Source organism: Anabrus simplex, chromosome 4 (assembly GCF_040414725.1).
Source record: "Anabrus simplex isolate iqAnaSimp1 chromosome 4, ASM4041472v1, whole genome shotgun sequence".
NCBI lineage: Eukaryota > Metazoa > Arthropoda > Insecta > Orthoptera > Tettigoniidae > Anabrus > Anabrus simplex.
In genome coordinates, this window is record NC_090268.1 from 287,260,047 (window position 1) to 287,279,416 (window position 19,370).

At 42.4% G+C, this 19,370-nt stretch overlaps 1 protein-coding gene across 1 annotated transcript in view; it reads left to right on the forward strand.

The window, feature by feature from the left end:
* Nucleotides 1–19,370, forward strand: part of LOC136871888 (uncharacterized) — a 606,370-nt gene that overhangs the window by 319,705 nt on the left and 267,295 nt on the right. The window lies entirely within an intron of this gene.

Below are 19,370 nucleotides of genomic sequence, written 5' to 3' on the forward strand. Positions count from 1 at the left end.
AGTTTAAAATTTGTTCTGCACACGAGCGACCAGAGAGGAAGCCTGCTTGATATTCGCCAATACTTTGTTCAATTTGTTCTTGAGTACAATTTTGTATGCCACTTGGAGAAGAGAAATTCCCCTGTAATTGTTTACGTCAGTCTTATCTCCATTTTTGTGTAATGGGTGGATGAGGGCGCACTTCCAGTCCTGAGGTAATTCTTCCGATTGCCAGATATCTGTAACGATTTGAGCGAGTTCCTTGAGGGAGTTAGGTCCAAGATTTTTCGGAAGTTCCGCAATGATGCCATCTTCTCCGGAGGTCCTATTGTTTCTAAGTTTGAGGACGTGGCCGCGGATTTCTTCCTCTGTCGGTGGTGGAGATTCTGGAAAAGTGTGCCTTGGGGGTTCTTGAGGGAATCTTGTGATGGGCTCTGGACAGTTGAATAGATCAACGAAGTAAAGTGCTGGTTCCTGACAAATTTCCTGATTACTGAGTGCAAGTTTTCCATCTGATCTTTTGAAAGCTGAGTTTTGAGGAGCATACCCACGGACTTGTCCTCCGAATTCCCTGCAGAAATCTCGTACGTTGTAGTTACGCAAGTTGTCTTCAGTCGAGTCCAGTTGTTGCTTCAAGTGTTTTATCTTGACCTGCCTGATGATTTTGGCTACTCATTTTCTAGTTTCATTGAAATATGTTTGGTTTTCTGTGATTTCTTGCTATTGTATTTCTGGAATGCTTCTTTTCGTTCCTTCAAGGCACATTCACAGTCAGAATTCCACCAAGGGTGTTTAGTATTTTTTCAGTGGAATTTGCTCTCGAGCTTTCTGGATGATTTTGTTGCGGAATTTCTCCCACGTCCCTGCATGTTCCCTTTTCCCACACTTCTTGCATATTAGTGTTTCCAATCTGTGTCGTGTCAAACTTCGGTATGTGCGACCTATTATGATGAATTTTCTTGAGGGTGAATTTTACCTTTATTCTCACTAGGTAGTGATCGGAATCGACGTTTGCTCCGCGGCGTACCTGTACATCGTGTTCCTCTCTCTGCATGAGATGAGAGATGCAAATGTGATCGATTTGAAATTCACCAATCCCTGGAACGGGAGACCTCCAGGTCTTCTGTTTCCGTGGAGATTTTCTCAGAGAAGTTGACATGATTTTAAGATTGTTTTGTTGATAGTTCAATGATTCTCAACCCGTTTTTGTTAGTGAATTTGTGAGCAGGGAATTTGCCAACAGTTTTCTGGTGTTCTTTTTCTTTACCAATTTGTGCGTTAAAGTCTCCCAGCAAAATTTTTGTATCATCTTTTGGAATCTTCGCCATGATTTTCTCAAGTTTAGCCCAAGATGCATCAGTTTTTTGCGGTTCTTTTTTATTGTCCGCGTTAGTGGGTGCATGTACATTCACTATCGTGTGTTATTTTTTTGTAAATTCCAGTTCAATTTCTGCCAATATTCTGTAATTATATTTGCGTTTCTCACATCTGATGATGTTTTAGGTTTATTTCTAGATCTTATTGAATACTGCCAAGTTTTTCCAGTTTTATGGGAATTCCAATCTCCACAGGCTCCCAGGTTCTATGGCCTTCCTGGGAGGAATGCCTATACTTTTGAAAACTTCTACAAATGCTTCTTTGAGTTCTAACCAGTTGGATGTATTCCGGTTGGAGATATTTGCAATAAAGGAGCCAGAGTTTTCTTTAATGTGTTCCGGGTCGATTCTCAGTTTCCTGTTTGTTCTGATTTTTGGTCTGTTAGGTTGAAATTTGACTCCTTTATTGAATTTATCATTTCCCTTTGTTTTTTCTTAGAAATCGCTACATGATCTAACTGGAATTCCCCTAAATGAAAGTCAGGGGATCTCCAAGTCGTTTTCTTTCGTGGTAGGGCCAAGAAATGAGTTGACATTAATTTTAAATCAAAACTCTCGCAGAAGCCAATTATTCTTTCTCCGTTCCGATTGGTTCTCTGGTGAGCTGGGTAGAGTCCCACGATGGTCCCACCTTGCTTCCTTGCCAACATGGGCATTAAAATCACCCAAAATTATGTTGATATGATGCTTCGGAATTTTGGCCGTAGCTTCCTCTAGTTGTTACCAGAAGTCGTCGACTTTCTGTAGATCTTTTTCAATTGCAGTTGTTTGTAGGTACTTGCATTGATTAGTGTTTCTTAACTTTACTGAGAATAATGGAATTCTTTCATAAAGAGATGTGAAGTTCAGCACTGAGTTTGTAAGATTTCTCCTCACTGCAAACGCAGTACCAAACTGATTTGGCTTGTTAGGGAGGGAGATTGCTGATTTACCTTTGCAAATTCTGTAACTGTTTGAATCGAAATGATTTTCATCAGCATACCTGGTTTCCTGGAGTGCTAAAATTTGTAAGTTGAATTCATCTAGTGTGCTTGTTAGTTGTTTTAGCTTTCCAGTCTTAAGAAGAGTATTGATGTTTAAGATACCAATGAAATGTTTGCCCTTTGGGCGAAGAGATTTGGGAAGCTCCGATTCATTCACGCATGATGTTCCCGGTCCCCCAGAATCCGATGACCGAGGAAGACTACTATGAATACTAGGGCCTGTAGTAGTAGTGTCCTGAACAGACGTTCCCATCATGGTAGTAAGTTAAAGAAAATGGGGAGATTGACCTTCGTCAACCTCACTGGTACAAATAAGGTGTTGAGCCTTAAAGGTTGCCGCATGATGTTTTCTGGCTGTACCTGTTTTTGATCCGCGAGAGGAATTTTATTTCCCTCAGACCCTCCGGACAAGTCCGGCGAGCCACCCGATCCGCCACCTGAGACGCGCCCAATAGAGGAACACGAAAACCACCGCAGAATGATGATTATTATTATTATTATTATTATTATTATTATTATTATTATTATTATTATTATTTTGAGAGATATAGGTCAAAATTAAACCACTGGGAATGGGTGGTATTAATTTAGTTCCGTCCTTCCATGAGGAATATCCTGGTTAGTTTTACTATTTGACATTCCACTCTTTGTAATGGAAATCACACATAAAGCTCATTATTCCTCCTTCATGAGCTGAGAGTCTGTGTTAAGTAGAGTCAACAAATCCCTTTGGTCACGGTGTACAAACGCTCCGTACTGCGCTACTCAGCATGTTATATTATTGTGGGACATCACATTAAATTAGAGCCAGTAATAACTGAAAGATATATAAGCCATTCGGCTCGGTTTTACAGTTGAAACATCACTGAGATACATTACAGTGAAATCTCCTAGAATACAGTCATTACATCAAACATTTAAGCGAGTGTAGCGTTAGCTCACAAATTGTATGTGTCATAAGCATAAACATGCAGGTTGATTCATCGCTGCGCTGAAGAAAGAAAGGAATTTGTACGCGTTCACATCAAGGTTTCAAAACAAGCAAGTACTTTCGGAAAGGGAAAACTAGCCCTTATTGGCATTGGGATATGCAACACTCCGAAATCTTTGGCACATGCCTGTATCATGAAGCACACCCAGGACCGATTCAGCACCAGCGAGCAAGCTGGCGCCGCGGTTCAGGCTTCGAACCCCAACGTCGGCAGTCCTAAATGAGCGTTTTCCATGGTTTCCGATTTTACAGCACGTAAATGCTGGGGTTTAACCTCGGCCACTTCCTTCCCGTTTCCTCCAGGTTCTTACGTCGCCGAAAACATTTCATGTCTTAGTACAATGTTAAAGCACTAGAGAAGAAAAGAAGGAAAAAGAAGATTGAACACCTTCTTGGACCACAGGCAAGACAAGAAGAGAATTGAGAGTTCCGAGCAAGTGGCTGTGTGGTTTGAGTCAGATAGCTATCAGCTTGCATTCGGGAGATAGTGGGTTCGAACCCCATTGCCGGTAGCCCTGAAGACGGTTTTCCCCCGTTTCCCATTTTCATACCAGGAAATGTTGGAGGTGTAATTTAAGGCCATAGTCGCTACCTTCCCACTCCTAGCCCTTTCTTATCATCGTCGCCATAAGACCTGTCTGTGTCCGTGAGACGTAAAGCAGATTGTTAAAAAAATGACAGCCTCCACCCCTAACACATGTCTTTGTATTCAGTAATAATTATAAGAAGAAAACAGAAGATGAAGTATTTTATAGGTGGATGTGATATTCAATAATAAACTACATAACAGTCCATTCTTTTCCACCCACACCCTACCCCCATTGCAAAACTTACATCATGACGTGGCAATCTCCATATGTTGATGTGACTAAATCATGTATTAGGACCTCATTAGTTTCATATTTCGTATCACGGGTAGTAATAAGCATCAGTTCGGCTCCTTGTTTGAATGGTCAGCGAACTGGCCTTCGGTTCGAATCCTAGCAGGATTTTAATCGCGTGTGGTTAATTCCTTTAGCACGGGGACTGGCTGTTTATGTTCATCTTAATACACAAATGTATTTACATACAACACATCACACTACAAACCACCGCAGAAACACACACATCCTCCACATAGGATTGGCGTCAGTAAAGACATCTGGCCGTAAAACTGGGCCGGTTCCATACAACGTGCTGACCTCGGGTAATTGGGGAAAAGGCTAGGAAGAAGAAGAAGACTCAATATTATTCGCAGACGGGGCGACATTTCATCGATGAATGCTGTTCGAAACTCAAAGTCCGCTTCGCTATTTGCTTTACGTCGCACCGACACAGGGGTCTTATGGCGACGATGGGATAGGAAAGGCCTAGGAGTGGAAAGGAAGCGGCCGTGGCCTTCATTAAGGTACAGTCCCAGGATTTGCCTGGTTTGAAAATGGGAAACCACGAAAAACTATCTTCAGGTCTGTCGACAGTAAGGTTCGATCCCACTACCTCCCGCATGCAAGCTCAGAGCCGCGTGCCCCTAAACGCACGGCCAACTCGCTCGGTGAAATTCAATGTACTATCTGCTGATTTAATACAGGGTGATCGAAAACAACGTGAACAGGGTACATAAGCGTTAGAGGGTTGGTAATACTGCTAAACAATTTGAAAAAAAGTAATTCGATGTCTCTCGCCGTTGTCATTCTATCAGCTGCTGAAACTAGCCGATCAGACCGCATCGCGGGCGGAATCAAATGGGCTTTGAGAGGCGGTGTTGCTAAACCTGTACGTGGCTTAAGACTGGCTTGACAGCACCAATCAAAGAAAAACCTTCGGCAGGGGAGGGATTTGAACATGGACCTCCCAGGTGACAACAAGTAGGCTACGGTGACACCGGCCGAAACCTACGATGTGTTTATATCTGTTGCCCATTTCTCGGCTTGGCTCTAACGCTCATATACCCACTTCACGTTGTTTCCGACCACTCTGTATATATTTGTTTGCAGAGCTTGAAATAGAGGTGCAAGTATACTGCTCATGATTCGAATTGCGTTATATCGATGGCTTAGTGCACAAACATTGTATGTCGAAAAATCATGATTCTGAGAAAACTCAAATTGAAAGTTTATGAAGTTGCAATTACTTGCGACAAATAATATAACTGTAGCCAATGTTACTGGTCTGTAGATTATTTCTTTGTAATTGTATTTCAACACCTGGACCGCACATTTTTGTGCATCAGTAAAGGAATCATTCACTGTATTTTAATGGAAGGTTCGGACTTACAACATATGGCTCTAACAATCTGAAAGAGAACTTCAAAACACTAATGTTGTATCTCTCACAGGAATTGATTTCAACATTCTTTTTCATCATTTATTATTAAATGATTTTATTTTCTTAATAAAATCACAAGATATGAATAATAAGTAATTAAATAAATTTGAATAATCACTGTTCAGTCATAAATATGTCTCAAATCTTTCAAAACTGTGTCCAAGACATACAATATTTGTGCTCCATCAAGGCAGTAAGAACTTGAAACTTACAATGGCAAAACAGTATGTCCGGACATACAATATTTCCGCCTTCAAGTGAAATGAAAACCAAATGGACATACCTAGGCTAAAGTTATTATACGGGATATACATTTGTGAAGTAGATTTGTTGATTTAACTAGGACATTCAATGTTTGCACCTTGGAAAACAGCATGTTCCCTATTATTTGGACATACTATAATTGTGAATTAGCTAGAGATGTTTAAGAAACATCCAAATATGGTTTTAACTCCAAACTGGCCATAAATGGACATACAATATTTCTGCACTAAGCCATCGATATCTACTTCGGTGCACAAAACTTCCCTACATAGCCTGACCATTAACAACAATGTATCGGTCAGGTACTCGTGGCTGTCCATGTAGGATGTACCGAAATACGTTAATGTTAATTTCATAAAAGTGAGAATCTCGCAGTTTAGCGCCAAAATAACACCAAGTGTAATAACAGATTTTGTTTAACTGGAATTTGAAAACGGTAATTGACAAAACTAAATTAGAATATTCATCCCGAAGTCGATTTATATTTTCATAAAATATGTAGCTTCATATTGCATTAAGGTTATGTAATGTTTTATCTGGCCAATGGTGAACACTGAAAAGTTGTTTGGTTTCGTTTTTAAAAACATAAGCAAATGCGCCCTCCATCCTCCGCATCACGCTCCCCTTGTTAATAGTGACCGCCGGGTTCGCCATTACCTTAAGACGACCCTGAGAACAAGAAACGCGTAGCTGTGAGCTTGCAGTCGGGATACAGTGGGTTCGAACAACCCCACACCCCGCCCTTCTGTCGGCAGCCCTGAAGATGGTTTTCCATGGTTTCCCATTTTCACACCAGGCAAATGCCGAGGCTGTACCTTAATTAACGACACAGCCACTTCCCCTTTCCCATCCCATCGTCGTCATAAGACCTATCTGTGTCGATGCGACGTAAAGCAAATTGCAAAAAAAGACAAAAAAGAACTTTCGGTGCGCTTATGTAGAAAATCTCAGTTTATGAGAATTAAACATGCAGTGAATTATTTATCAAACCCAATCACAGGTTAGCTAACCGAGCAAGTGGCCGTGTGGTTTGGGCCACGTAGCTAGCAGCTTGCACTCGGAAGATAATGGCATCGAACCCCACTGTCGGCACCCATGAAGATAATTTCCGTGGTTTCCTATTTACAGAGCTTACCTTAATTAAAGTCACGGCTGCTTCTTTTCCACGTTTAGCCCTTTCTTACCCCATCGTTGGCGTAAGCCCTGTCTGTGTCGACCGGGCTAGTTGGCCGTGCGTTTAGGGGTGCGCAGCTGTGAGCTTGCATCGGGGAGATGGTGGGTTTGAATCCCGCTGTTGGCAGCCCTGATGATGGTTTTCCGTTGTTTCCCATTTTCACACCAGGAAAATGCTGCAGCTGTACCTTAATTAAGGCCACGGCCGCTTCCTTCCAACTCCTAGCCCTTTCCTATCGCATCGTCACCATAAGACCTACCTGTATCGGTGCGACGTAAAGCCACTAGCAAAGAAAAAAACTATCTGTGTCTGTTCAACGTAAATCAAATTTTTTAAAACATCAAATTTCAACCCTAACTACGAGTTTTAGACAAATTTAGAAACCAAATGCAATACTCATTGTACGATTGTACCCCAGCGTACAATAATATCAGCATTAGGTGTGACTGTATATTTTTAAATTTTGATTTACTTTAGGGCACTGTGCTTTATTCTAATGACTCACGCCCAAAGTAACATTAAGTATACTAGCGTTTTTGTAAAATTCAGGAGCCTTGTGGTCACACACAGTATGTGTGCTGATGTTATTATGAAGGCCAGCGCCTCAACCGTCTGAGCCACTCAGCCCGGCTTGGTATGCTTAACCAAGGTGCCCTCTCCTACTCTGTATCCTAGAGAATTTGAGATATAGTGAAGTGAAAAAGAGAGACTGATGAACAGTGTTAGTTGCCATGACCGCAAGTTAAAATTCAAAAATTATCAAATTACAATAAATCTGTTACATTTTCAATAATTTTGTTCTGCATTTTTCGTTTAGTATTTGTTTTTGTTCGAATTGTAATGTACTGAAGGTTATATGGGTTCAAATGTGAGTGTTATTCGTACATTAAATAATGAATTATAATTACTAAATAAATCAAGTACGTTTTTCATTATATTAATATTTGTAAATGTATTTTTTTGTCATTACTGGTTCATATTATCACTAAACTCTCTATCACTGACAAGTTTACGCAACGTAAAAAATACTGTACATATATAAGCACGTTTTAAGTGATTTGATAGAACCTGAGGATGTTCCTGTAGAACGAAACATGTCATTCTTTGTACAATAGTGGAATTCTTACAGGTATGTCTGAAAATGAAAACCTACAACCTGTTTTCCAGTCATTGACCGGGTCAGGGATGTAATGAATGAAGCATATATAGGCTGTTAGTACGATGGGGTCGCCACTCCCAAAGTGATATGTTAATGACTGATAGATGCTATGAAATGAGAATGGAGAGTGTTGCTGGAATGAAAGATGACAGGGAAAACCGGAGGACCCGGAGAAAAACCTGTCCCGCCTCCGCTTTGTCCGGCACAAATCTCACATGGAGTGACCGGGATTTGAACCACGGTATCCAGCGGTGAGAGGCCGACGCGCTGCCGTCTGAGCAACGGAGGCTCTACAGGTATGTCTATAGTGATATAATTTATGTTGTAATTGCTATGTGTTTCACGGACTGAAAAATTTTTGTTACATGAAACTAAGTCGATGCTGGAAAATATGGCTTCATTCTTTATAAAAAATGAAACATTTCAAACACACAAACAATCCGACAGTCGAAGTTTACCACCCCCCTCTCCACTTGCTTGCATATATTCAGCTATCTTATTTTCTATGAAAGTGTCTGGTAAGCAAATAAGCTGCAAATTATGTTCCAATTTCACAACTGTGAAAGCTGTTTACACTTAGTTGTAGACGACTGACTGAGCTAGGTGGTTGTGTGCCAAGGGATTTGTAAATCCCGTCAGGCGAAGGTAACATCCTGGCCAGAATAAACATACTCCAAGGACTTCTCTCAGCTAATTCCGGACTACACACGTGTCCACGTGAACTCATAAGAGGTCATAACCTACACAGAAACGTTACTCCTATTCTTCTACGACAGACTGGAAGGGTGACCATGTTGGTATGCTTTAATAATAATGTTATTGTTCTAACGTCCCAGTAACTACTTTTTGACGGTTTTCGAAGACACCGAGATGCCGGAATTTTGGCCCGCATGAGTTCTTTTACGTGCCAGTAAATCTACCGACACGAGGCTGACGTATTTGAGCACTTTCAAATACCACCGGACTGAGCCAGAATCGACCTGCTAAGTTTGGGGGTCAGAAGGCCAGCGCCTCAACCGTCTGAGCCACTCAGCCAGGCTTGGTATGCTTCAACAAGATGTCTCCTCCTACTCTGTATCCTAGAGAACTTGAGACACAGTGAAGTGAAAAAGAGAGACTGATCAACAGTGTTAGTTGTCATTGGAATAAAAGCAAACCCCGTGGAGCTACAGCCCTGATCGACCCCGACCTACTAAGAAGATGCTGCTCAGCATAAAGGTCTGCAGATTACGAGGAGAACACGTCGAATCTTCTTGGCTGTTGCCCTTGACTTTCTAGTCCGGGACCGCTATCTCACATTCAAATGGTCCCTCGATTGTTCCCACGAAGTCTGAGTAAATCTCTCAGGTTCTCTTTTCCGGAGATCTTTCCTTGAATGCCGCGGTGGATATTCGATATCTTCACTCGTTCCTAGAGATATTCCGAAGTACTTTATGTTCCTTTGCTTAGGGAGAGTACAAAAGGTGGTATTGGTAAAAAAAATTGTCGATTTTTAGTTTCTTATGAAAAATAAGTTCGAACTTCCTCTTTTAATTTGATGTATGTTTCTCTTTTCCAACTAAGAAAATGCCCCATCCCTCCCCCGCATCCCGCTTCTCATACCAATAGTGGCCGCCAGGATCACGCTACTTTAAAACGACCTTTAGAACGAGAAATATTTCGGTACGCTCATTATTTTAGAAAACCTCAGTTTATGAGAATTAAACATGCAGTGAATTGTTTATTTTGGATGACTGCAAGTATTTATTTATTTAAGAATATATTATTGCACAAGCCATTTCTTCAGATTTCGTGGGCATTTGTTTAGTTAAGGCAAGGCATGTCGGGAACTATTTTGCTTTAGAAGGCGGTAATTTATGTTTATTTATAGAAAATATCCTGCTGCATAAGTTGGCAACATTGGTTTTTTATGATATTACTTCATATCTGGTGTTTTGTGGTAAGAAGCATGGCAGTATCCACTTTTTTTTTTTTTTTTTTTTTTACTTTTTGCTATTTGCTTTACGTCGCACCGATACAGATAGGTCTATTGGCGACGATGGGATAGGAAAGGCATAGGAATGGGAAGGAAGTGGCCATGGCTTTCAGTAAGGTACAGCCCAAGCATTTGCCTGGTGTGAAAATGGGAAACCACGGAAAACCATCTTCAGGGCTGGCGACAGTGTGGTTCGAACCCACCATCTTACGGATGCATGCTCACAGCTGCGCGCTCCCTAACAGCACGGCCAACTCGCCCGGTCCACGTTTTGTAAGTGGCATTAGATTTTCAACCGTGATTTCTAAGAAACTGTTCTTTTTCCTTCTTCTTCTTCTTCTTCTTCTTCTTCTTCTTGTTTCTGAACGTTTTTATTTTGTCAGGAATTACTTAAGCTAGAGCTCTGAGCTTTTTACTTCCCATTAACAGCTTTATTGTTATTATATTGATCTACAATGATAAGGATACCACACATACAGTACTTTGCTCATAAATATTTTTAAGTAAATGAATTAAAACATTTAATAACTTGATTTTAAAAACCGGTATCTTGATTTCTAAGAAAAATAGAACCAAGAAAGTTGATCAGTGAATATATTAGATATGAATCTACAACCAGTGACAATAAAGTTCGGTGAATAGTCCTGTACTATCAACATAGATGAACAATGCACGACAGTGACCTTACTGTCCTTCGAAATAGCCCCCTCCCAAAACTATGCACTGCTGAGATCGGCGATACATGTGCTGAAAACTTTGCAAGAAGGCTTCCTTTGGGATGGTGTTCAAAAGCCTCGTCACGTTTCGTTGGATGTCAGGAATATCGTCAAAACTCTTTCCTTTCAAAGCGAGTTTGAGTCGTGGGAAGAGTAAGAAACCTGAAGGATTGACTTTTCGGCTCTGACCTTTTTCCGACGAGGGGATCCCGGAGAACGCCATTCCATGCTTAGCCGTTTCGTTTCAGGGTCGTACCTGAGACACCAGGTTTCATCCTCAGTGACGATACAGTTCAAGAAATTTGGTTTCGCATCCGCCGTTTCGACAAAATCCTTTAAACGTGCCTGTTTCTGATCGTCAGTCAAGTGATGTGGCACAAGACGAGAACACGTTTTCCTCTTCCCTAACTTCTGGGTAACGATATGTCGCACGGACTCACGGTTAATCTGCAGTTCATCCGCTATCATGAGCACAGTTAATCGCCGATCGTTCGTGTTTAATATCCTCACCTTCTCAATGTTTTCGTCACTGACGTCGGTCACCGGTCTTCGCTACGGGGGTTGTCAGAAACACTTTCTCGGCCTCCTCGAAAACGGGCGAACCACTCGTACACACACTTCAAGGACAGTGCTTGATCTTCATAAACACGTTACCAGCATCGCCCCTCCGATGACGACTTCATTGAATTGGTGGAGAGGGAGCTTGACCGGCTTGAAGGCCTCGGTCTCCCTCCCGATCTTCAACTCTTTAAGCCCTCTGAACTACACACATTAGAAAGCTCAAAAACAGGAAGTCCCCCGGCTTGGACGGTGTGTCAGCTGCCTTCCTAAAGAACCTTCCTGGGAAGGCGCTTACGTGCCTCACCAAGCTGTTTAACGCGATCCTGAGACTCGGGCACTTTCCCTCTCTTTGGAAAAATGCCAAGGTGATCATGATCCTTAAGCCACTAGCCGATCCTGAATTTCCGCAGAACTATTGATCAATCTCACTTTTATCAATAATTTCTAAATTATTTGAATCCTTCCTTCACTCAAGACTCTACCAAATTATTAATGAAAGAAATCTTATAATCGACGAGCAGTTCGGCTTCAGGAAAGGCCATTCCACGACCCACCACTTGTTAAGGTTGGTTGAGAAATGACCAAAAACTTTAACCATAGGCGTCACACAGGAGTCTGTTTCTTTGACATCGCGCGTACCTTTGATAGGGTGTGGCACCAGGGCTAATCTACAAGCTTCATCTCCTTGGTTTCCCGCCCTATATCATTATTAATTAGGCTCCTCACTAGATATCTGTCTGACAGGACCTTTCAGGTCGAATTCAACGGGGTCCTCTCAGACCCCCGCCCCCTCGCGGCCGGAGTACCCCAAGGCGGAGTACTTTCCCCGACCCTCTTCAACCTATTCATGACAAATACGCCTAAACCGGCATGCGCGAAAGTCTATCTTTACGCGGACGATACGGCTATCTCCTCTGTCTCATAGCAACCTGCCAGAGTACAGGCTAACATTCAGGACGCTCTCTCCACCCTCGAACCCTGGTTTGAGAAGTGGAGAATCAAAATTAATGTTAAGAAAAGCTCGGCTACTCTCTTCTCTAAAAGAACCGGAAATGATCCCGACCCCCTGAACTTCTTCGGAGAGGTCATCAGGTGGTCAGACACCACCAAGTACCTAGGGGTTACATTAGACAGGGGACTAACCTATCGTCATCACATTAACATTACTCCGGCCACAGCTAGCCGACGTCTCTCTAAATTATTCCCGCTTATGAAAGCCTAAAATGGGCTCACACGTGTGAACATACTCCTGCTGCACAAGACCACAATACGTCCGACGTTAGAGTATGCCAGTCCTATCAATCAATCAATACTGATCTGCATTTAGGGCAGTCGCCCAGATGGTAGATTCCCTATCTGTTGTTTTCCTAGCCTTTTCCTAAATGATTTCAAAGAATTTGGAAATTTATTGAACATCTCCCTTGGTAAGTTATTCCAATCCCTAACTCCCCATCCTATGAATGAATATTTGCCCCAGTTTGTCCTCTTGAATTCCAACTTTATCTTCATATTGTGATCTTTCCTATTTTTATAAACGCCACTCAAAATTATTCGTTCCACGCCATCTCTCCGCTGACAGTTCGGAACATACACTTAGTCGAGCAGCTTTTCTTCTTTCTCTCAGTTCTTCCCAACCCAAACTTTGCAACATTTTTGTAACGGTACTCTTTTGTCGGAAATCACCCAGAACAAATCGAGCTGCTTTTCTTTGGATTTTTTCCAGTTCTTGAATCAGGTGATCCTGGTGAGGGTCCCATACACTGGAACCATACTCTAGTTGGGGTCTTACCAGAGACTTATATTACCCTCTCCTTTACATCCTTACTACAACCCCTAAACACCCTCATAACCATGTGCAGAGATCTGTACCCTTTATTTACAATCCCATTTATGTGATTACCCCAATGAAGATCTTTCCTTATATTAACACCTAGATACTTTGGGCTGTGCAGCTAAGTCGCACCTGGCGAGGCTACATTCAAAATAGAGCGTTGCGCTTCAATTCAGACGCGCCTTCGTTCAGCCGCAATTCTGACCTCCACAGAGACAATAACATAGCCCCACTTACCGAGCGCATTATGAAGCATTATGAAGCAAGCCAGGAAGCTTATACAAAGCTCGGTAACATCAATAACCCCTTTATTAGGGAACTTGGAAACTAAGAAACTGAGGGCCTCAGCTACAAGAGACCTAAGGTCTTACTCTCTACTCACCAAACAGGCCGTAAGGAACCCCCGCAATTCCACGGCAATAGGCACTAGGTCATATCCTGACCAGTCACTACTTCACTAAACTCAGCCACCAAATCCAAAATAATCCAGTCTAGACTCCAAATTTCTCCAGAAATAGCACTCAAAGCCTCAATAGGCTAACGGGCTAAAATTCTCACGGTGCAGGCCCAATCTGCACCAACGAGACGGTCCTGCTGCTGCCTTTCTTCCGGTGTCTTGCCAAGCTTAAAACAAAACTGTACATTGATCTTTTGGTCGTTCATTTTCCTGTTCGCAGTTCAGAACCAACTCACGAAACATGCACTGTGTCGAACAGGTCTTACATGGCACACACACGATGCTCAACTGAACAACGTTGGGAGTAGGTGGTCAAAACCTGCTGCTACGCAGGTGCAGCGTTGCGTGTCGCCAGTGTTGCCGGATCGACCGTTCTGACTTCATTCACCGAACTTTATTGTCACAGGTTGTAAATCCTATCGAAATTTCGTTTTATTACTTTGGACAATTCCAGAGAATTCGGGATGTACAGTGTATCTGTTAAATTTAACATTATCAGGATAGGCATTTGATACTCCCCTTAATAGTGATAGTACTGTAGTTCCCTTTTCATTAATTCGGCTCAGTATTGACGAAGATATACCAATCCCAAATATCAGCAGAGCTGTACTGTCTATAGCCTCCAACAAGGTGTCTTAAAAACAGCTTTTTTGAATACATCAATTCTGCATGATGATGATGATGATGATGATGATGATGACGATATTTGTTTTCAGATCAAATTTGCCGTACGGAAGTGAAACCTGGAAGGACTCATGATATCGTATTAATAAGTTGGAAAATCAGGCATAAAGGTGGCTATAGTGATTTCGGGTTCCAACTTGTGGAAACAATGGCAGTAGGTAATCGCAATAAGACGATAAAATCTACATTAGGAATTAACTCTACCAGTGCATATAAAGCAACTTAGACCATGGGGTCATGTGAGGCGAATTGGGGAACAGGGTAAGAAAAGTAGAGGAGACTGGACGACGATGATTAAACTGTTTTTAATATGATAAAAACTGTGGAACTAAACGAGGTCACAGAGCCCGTTGCAAATAGAGGATTGTGGAGGCGCCTGGTTAATTCAGAGGCTTTATATATATTGTTTTAACGTTGCAAAGACTAATAGGATTTATGGTGACGATGGAATAGGACAGGCCTATGACTGGGAAAGGAGTGACCTTGGCCTTACTTAAGGTGTACCCCTAGTGTGAAAACGGAAGACCTCGGAAAGTCATATTCAGGGCTGCCGACAATGGAGTTCGGACATATCAATTTTCGAACGTAAGCTAACAGCTATAGGGCCCGACGCGCGCAGTCAACAAACTCGGTATTTCACAGAGGCTTGCAGACTGAACGCTGAAAGGCATAACAGCCTATAATGTAGACGTAAAATAATAATAATAATAATAATAATAATAATAATAATAATAATAATAATAATAATAATAATAATCTTGTACGCTTGTTTAGGAAGGTACGAACAAATAGGTGTATTTCATACGAACACCACACTAATTACTAGTTTTAATCTATAAATTGTTATAAGGAGCTCACATTGTGTATTTGTTCAGAATCTAAAATTTTTAGTTTGCCTAATTAGTGTTTATGTTATTTCGGATTATGAGTCGATTAAAACGTCATATATTTTCCATTTCATTATAAACGGGTGTTGTAATAAATTAGCCGGTCCCGCGATCTAGGGATGGTAAGTCTGCCTCTTACCTGTAGGTCCCGAGTTTCGATTCAGGGTCAGGAGAGGACTTCTTTCATTTGGATCTGAGAACTGGTTCGAGGTCCACTCTGCCAACATGAGAACAGTTGAGGAGCTACACGGCGGTGAGATAGCGGCCCCGGTCTTGAAAGTCAAGAATAAAGGCGGATAGATTTCGTTGCATTGGACACGCGTCACCTCGTAATCAGCAGGCTTTCAAGCTAAGCAGCGGTTGCTCGGTAGACCAAAACCAATCAGGCCTGTTACGCCATGAGGTTTGTTTGGTGGTTTGTAATTAAACAATGTAAAATCATTTGTTAGATAGAAATAAAACGAGGGCCGATGACCTCGATATTAGGTTATTACGTACCTTAAAAATTTAGTTTTTCTTCTTGGCCGTACATGTGCGCAGAATGTGGGGACTCTCCGGTATCACTAAAGGTCGGCTCTTCTGAACTTGACTTTGCATCAGGGCCTCTGACATGTCTTTTTCCTCAAGGCGCTTTCACCTGCAATCTATCACATTGCTTCTGGGCATCCTCAGCCTCCCGTTGGTTCTGCAATGGAAAAAGTTACTGTACAGGATGATTTTCCTCACGCCGTTTGACATGTCCGTACCAGCGGAGATATTAATCGTGCAGCCTGGGCTTCCCTAGTTTCGAACCCACGATTCACTATTGGTATTGACATTAGATCGTGTGGTCGTCTCTTGCTGATACTACATCAGAATGTGAATGAATACCTAGAAACACCACCTGGAGATCACCAGATGTGGAGAAGTTACATAAGTCTGTTGTATATGCGTTGTAGTTTTATCCGTTTATATTTTCTACGCGCACTTCACTGTGGCGCGGAAGTCGATGGGTATGTTCTGCTCTCCTCCTGTATACTTTACAATTATGATGAGTTCTAAATGGCAATTAACAACAAGGTTCTAAGTATATTAAGAGTGTGTGCCAAGTGCTTACCAGTTCTCGACCAGCCAAGGTTGTCACAGCCCGACAAGGCGCTGCGCCGTTGCTAGGGGATCCTCGGACACACTGCTTATCTGTCAAGGTGATGTGCCGTGAGCATAACGCCCACACAATGTGAACTAATTCTCGCAACACTCATGGCTGATAAACTAACCCTCGTAGCTCCTCCACCTCGTTAACTACAGTAATTCCCGTAATACTCCCAGCTGGTAAATCCTCGGAGCTCCTACACCCGGTTAACTCATTCTCGTAATACTCCCAGCTGGTAAATCCTCGGAGCTCCTACACCCGGTTAACTCATTCTCGTAATACTCCCAGCTGGTAAAGCCTCGGAGCTCCTACACCCGGTTAACTCATTCTCGTAGTACTCCCAGCTGGTAAAGCCTCGGAGCTCCTACACCCGGTTAACTCATTCTCGTAATACTCCCAGCTGGTAAATCCTCGGAGCTCCTACACCCGGTTAACTCACTCTCGTAGTACTCCCAGCTGGTAAATCCTCGAAGCTCCTACACCCGGTTAACTCATTCTCGTAATACTCCCAGCTGGTAAATCCTCGGAGCTCCTACACCCGGTTAACTCACTCTCGTAGTACTCCCAGCTGGTAAATCCTCGAAGCTCCTACACCCGGTTAACTCATTCTCGTAATACTCCCAGCTGGTAAAGCCTCGTAGCTCCTATAACCGATTAACTCATTCTCGTAATACTCCCAGCTGGTAAATCCTCGTAGCTCCTACACCCGGTTAACTCATTCTCGTAATACTCCCAGCTGGTAAAGCCTCGGAGCTCCTATAACCGATTAACTCATTCTCGTAGTACTCCCATATATAAACTCGTCCTCGCAGCTCCTACACCCGGTTAACTCATTCTCGTAATACTCCCAGCTGGTAAAGCCTCGGAGCTCCTATAACCGATTAACTCATTCTCGTAATACTCCCAGCTGGTAAAGCCTCGTAGCTCCTACACCCGGTTAACTCATTCTCGTAATACTCCCAGCTGGTAAATCCTCGGAGCTCCTATAACCGATTAACTCATTCTCGTAATACTCCCAGCTGGTAAAGCCTCGGAGCTCCTACACCCGGTTAACTCATTCTCGTAATACTCCCAGCTGGTAAAGCCTCGGAGCTCCTACACCCGGTTAACTCATTCTCGTAATACTCCCATATATAAACTCGTCCTCGCAGCTCCTGCACCCAGTTAACTAACTCTCGAAGTAGCCCCTGTTGGTAAACTCATCCTCGGAGCTCCTACACCCGGTTAACTAATTCTCGTAGTACTCCCAGCAGATAAGCTCGTCCTCCTAGCTCCTACATCTGATAAACTCGTCCTAATAGGTCCTACACTTGGTAAACTCATATTACTCACAGCTGATAAATTCGTCCTTATTATCAGTTGCTCTAGAAGAATGTTTATTATATGGAAGTCAAATTAAATACATTATTATTACGCACGAATTATTTGCTCATAGACTTAGATTGGAGAAGGATCTTACCCTCGGATATGGAAGCCTCCAAGACTGTTAGGATTTTCTGACATCTGGTAATTTCAATATTTATTGTTACGGTTCTACGGAGTTGCGAAGGTTGGAAATAGAAGTGAAGAATGAGAAGGTGATTGGTAAATGCGGGGAAGATATGGAAGCTAATATGGTGGTGGTGATTATTGTCTTAAGAGGAAGTACAACTAGGCAACCGTCCTCTATTAACACTAATCTGAGAGAAAAATAATGAATGGATCCAACACTTCGAAAAATGAAGGTATTGACCAAAGAAAGACAATGGCCACGAAGGGCATGGAAATGAAAGACTCCCAAGGCCTCTCAACCTAATACGTTTGGGGTCAGAAAAAACAAGAGTTGAGACCAAGGGTGATCGGATAGGATAGATGAAAGTGAGGAACCTGGTACAAATAAGTGGAAGCAATGCCAGGACTCGGCGAAGGATCTCGTGTTCGCCAACCCACGCCCCCAAGTCAAGAGCCCATGGGGCGTGGAATCTAATAGCTGATAGCGTTTACTGGACTTCAATCATAGTATGCGATTAGCAGTTACGAATACCTTCTTCAAGCACAAGGCTACTCATGGAAGAGAAGGGGCACCAGCTCCATAATAGACTATGCTGTAACAGACTTTGAATTCCGGAAACCTGTTAGGAATGTGCGGGTATTCCGAAGATTTCTCGATGATACAGATCACTATCTGATCTGTAGTGAACTAAATATCTCTAGGCCTAGGATAGAGTGAAATCTATCTTCAGACGAATATAATAAGGGTAGAAAATCTCCAGGACGAGGAAATTAGACAGAAGAACATGGATATGATTAGTTAAATGTTCCAAACGGAAAGAGAATGGGTGAATGGGTGGCATGCAGAGATGCTGTGATAGGACCAGGAAAGGAATGCCTAGGAACAACTGTGTGCAAAGATGGTATAATTTCAGTTGTTAAACGTATATCTTTGTACATATGTTCTCCTCTCTCCCTCTGACCCCACAAGAATATGAAAATGGCCTATTGCATTTATCATCACAGTTTTTCTGTAATACCATTATGTGAAATCTATTTTACAATATGAACGTTCACATGTAAGTATTCCATAATACAGTATATAGCGTTCTGTACTTACAGTACAGTGACCTGGGGCAAAGTACGTCACGAGCAATCGTTTGCTACGACTGGCATGGCTGCCGCAACCCTCCTATCCTTGACAGATACCCCCTATGGGCGGAGGTGGTAGAATAAAAGCCACGGTGTTCTCTACCTGTCGTAAGAGGTGACTAAAAGGGGTCCTATGGGTTCTTGGAAGAGTGGTTTGGCGACTAAGGCGCCCTTATCGGAGACGTGCCATTGTTTCCACTTACTTGTGCCAGGATCATCATTTTCATCTATCTACTTCGACCTTTTTTGGTCAACTCTTTTTCTCTTCCGACCCC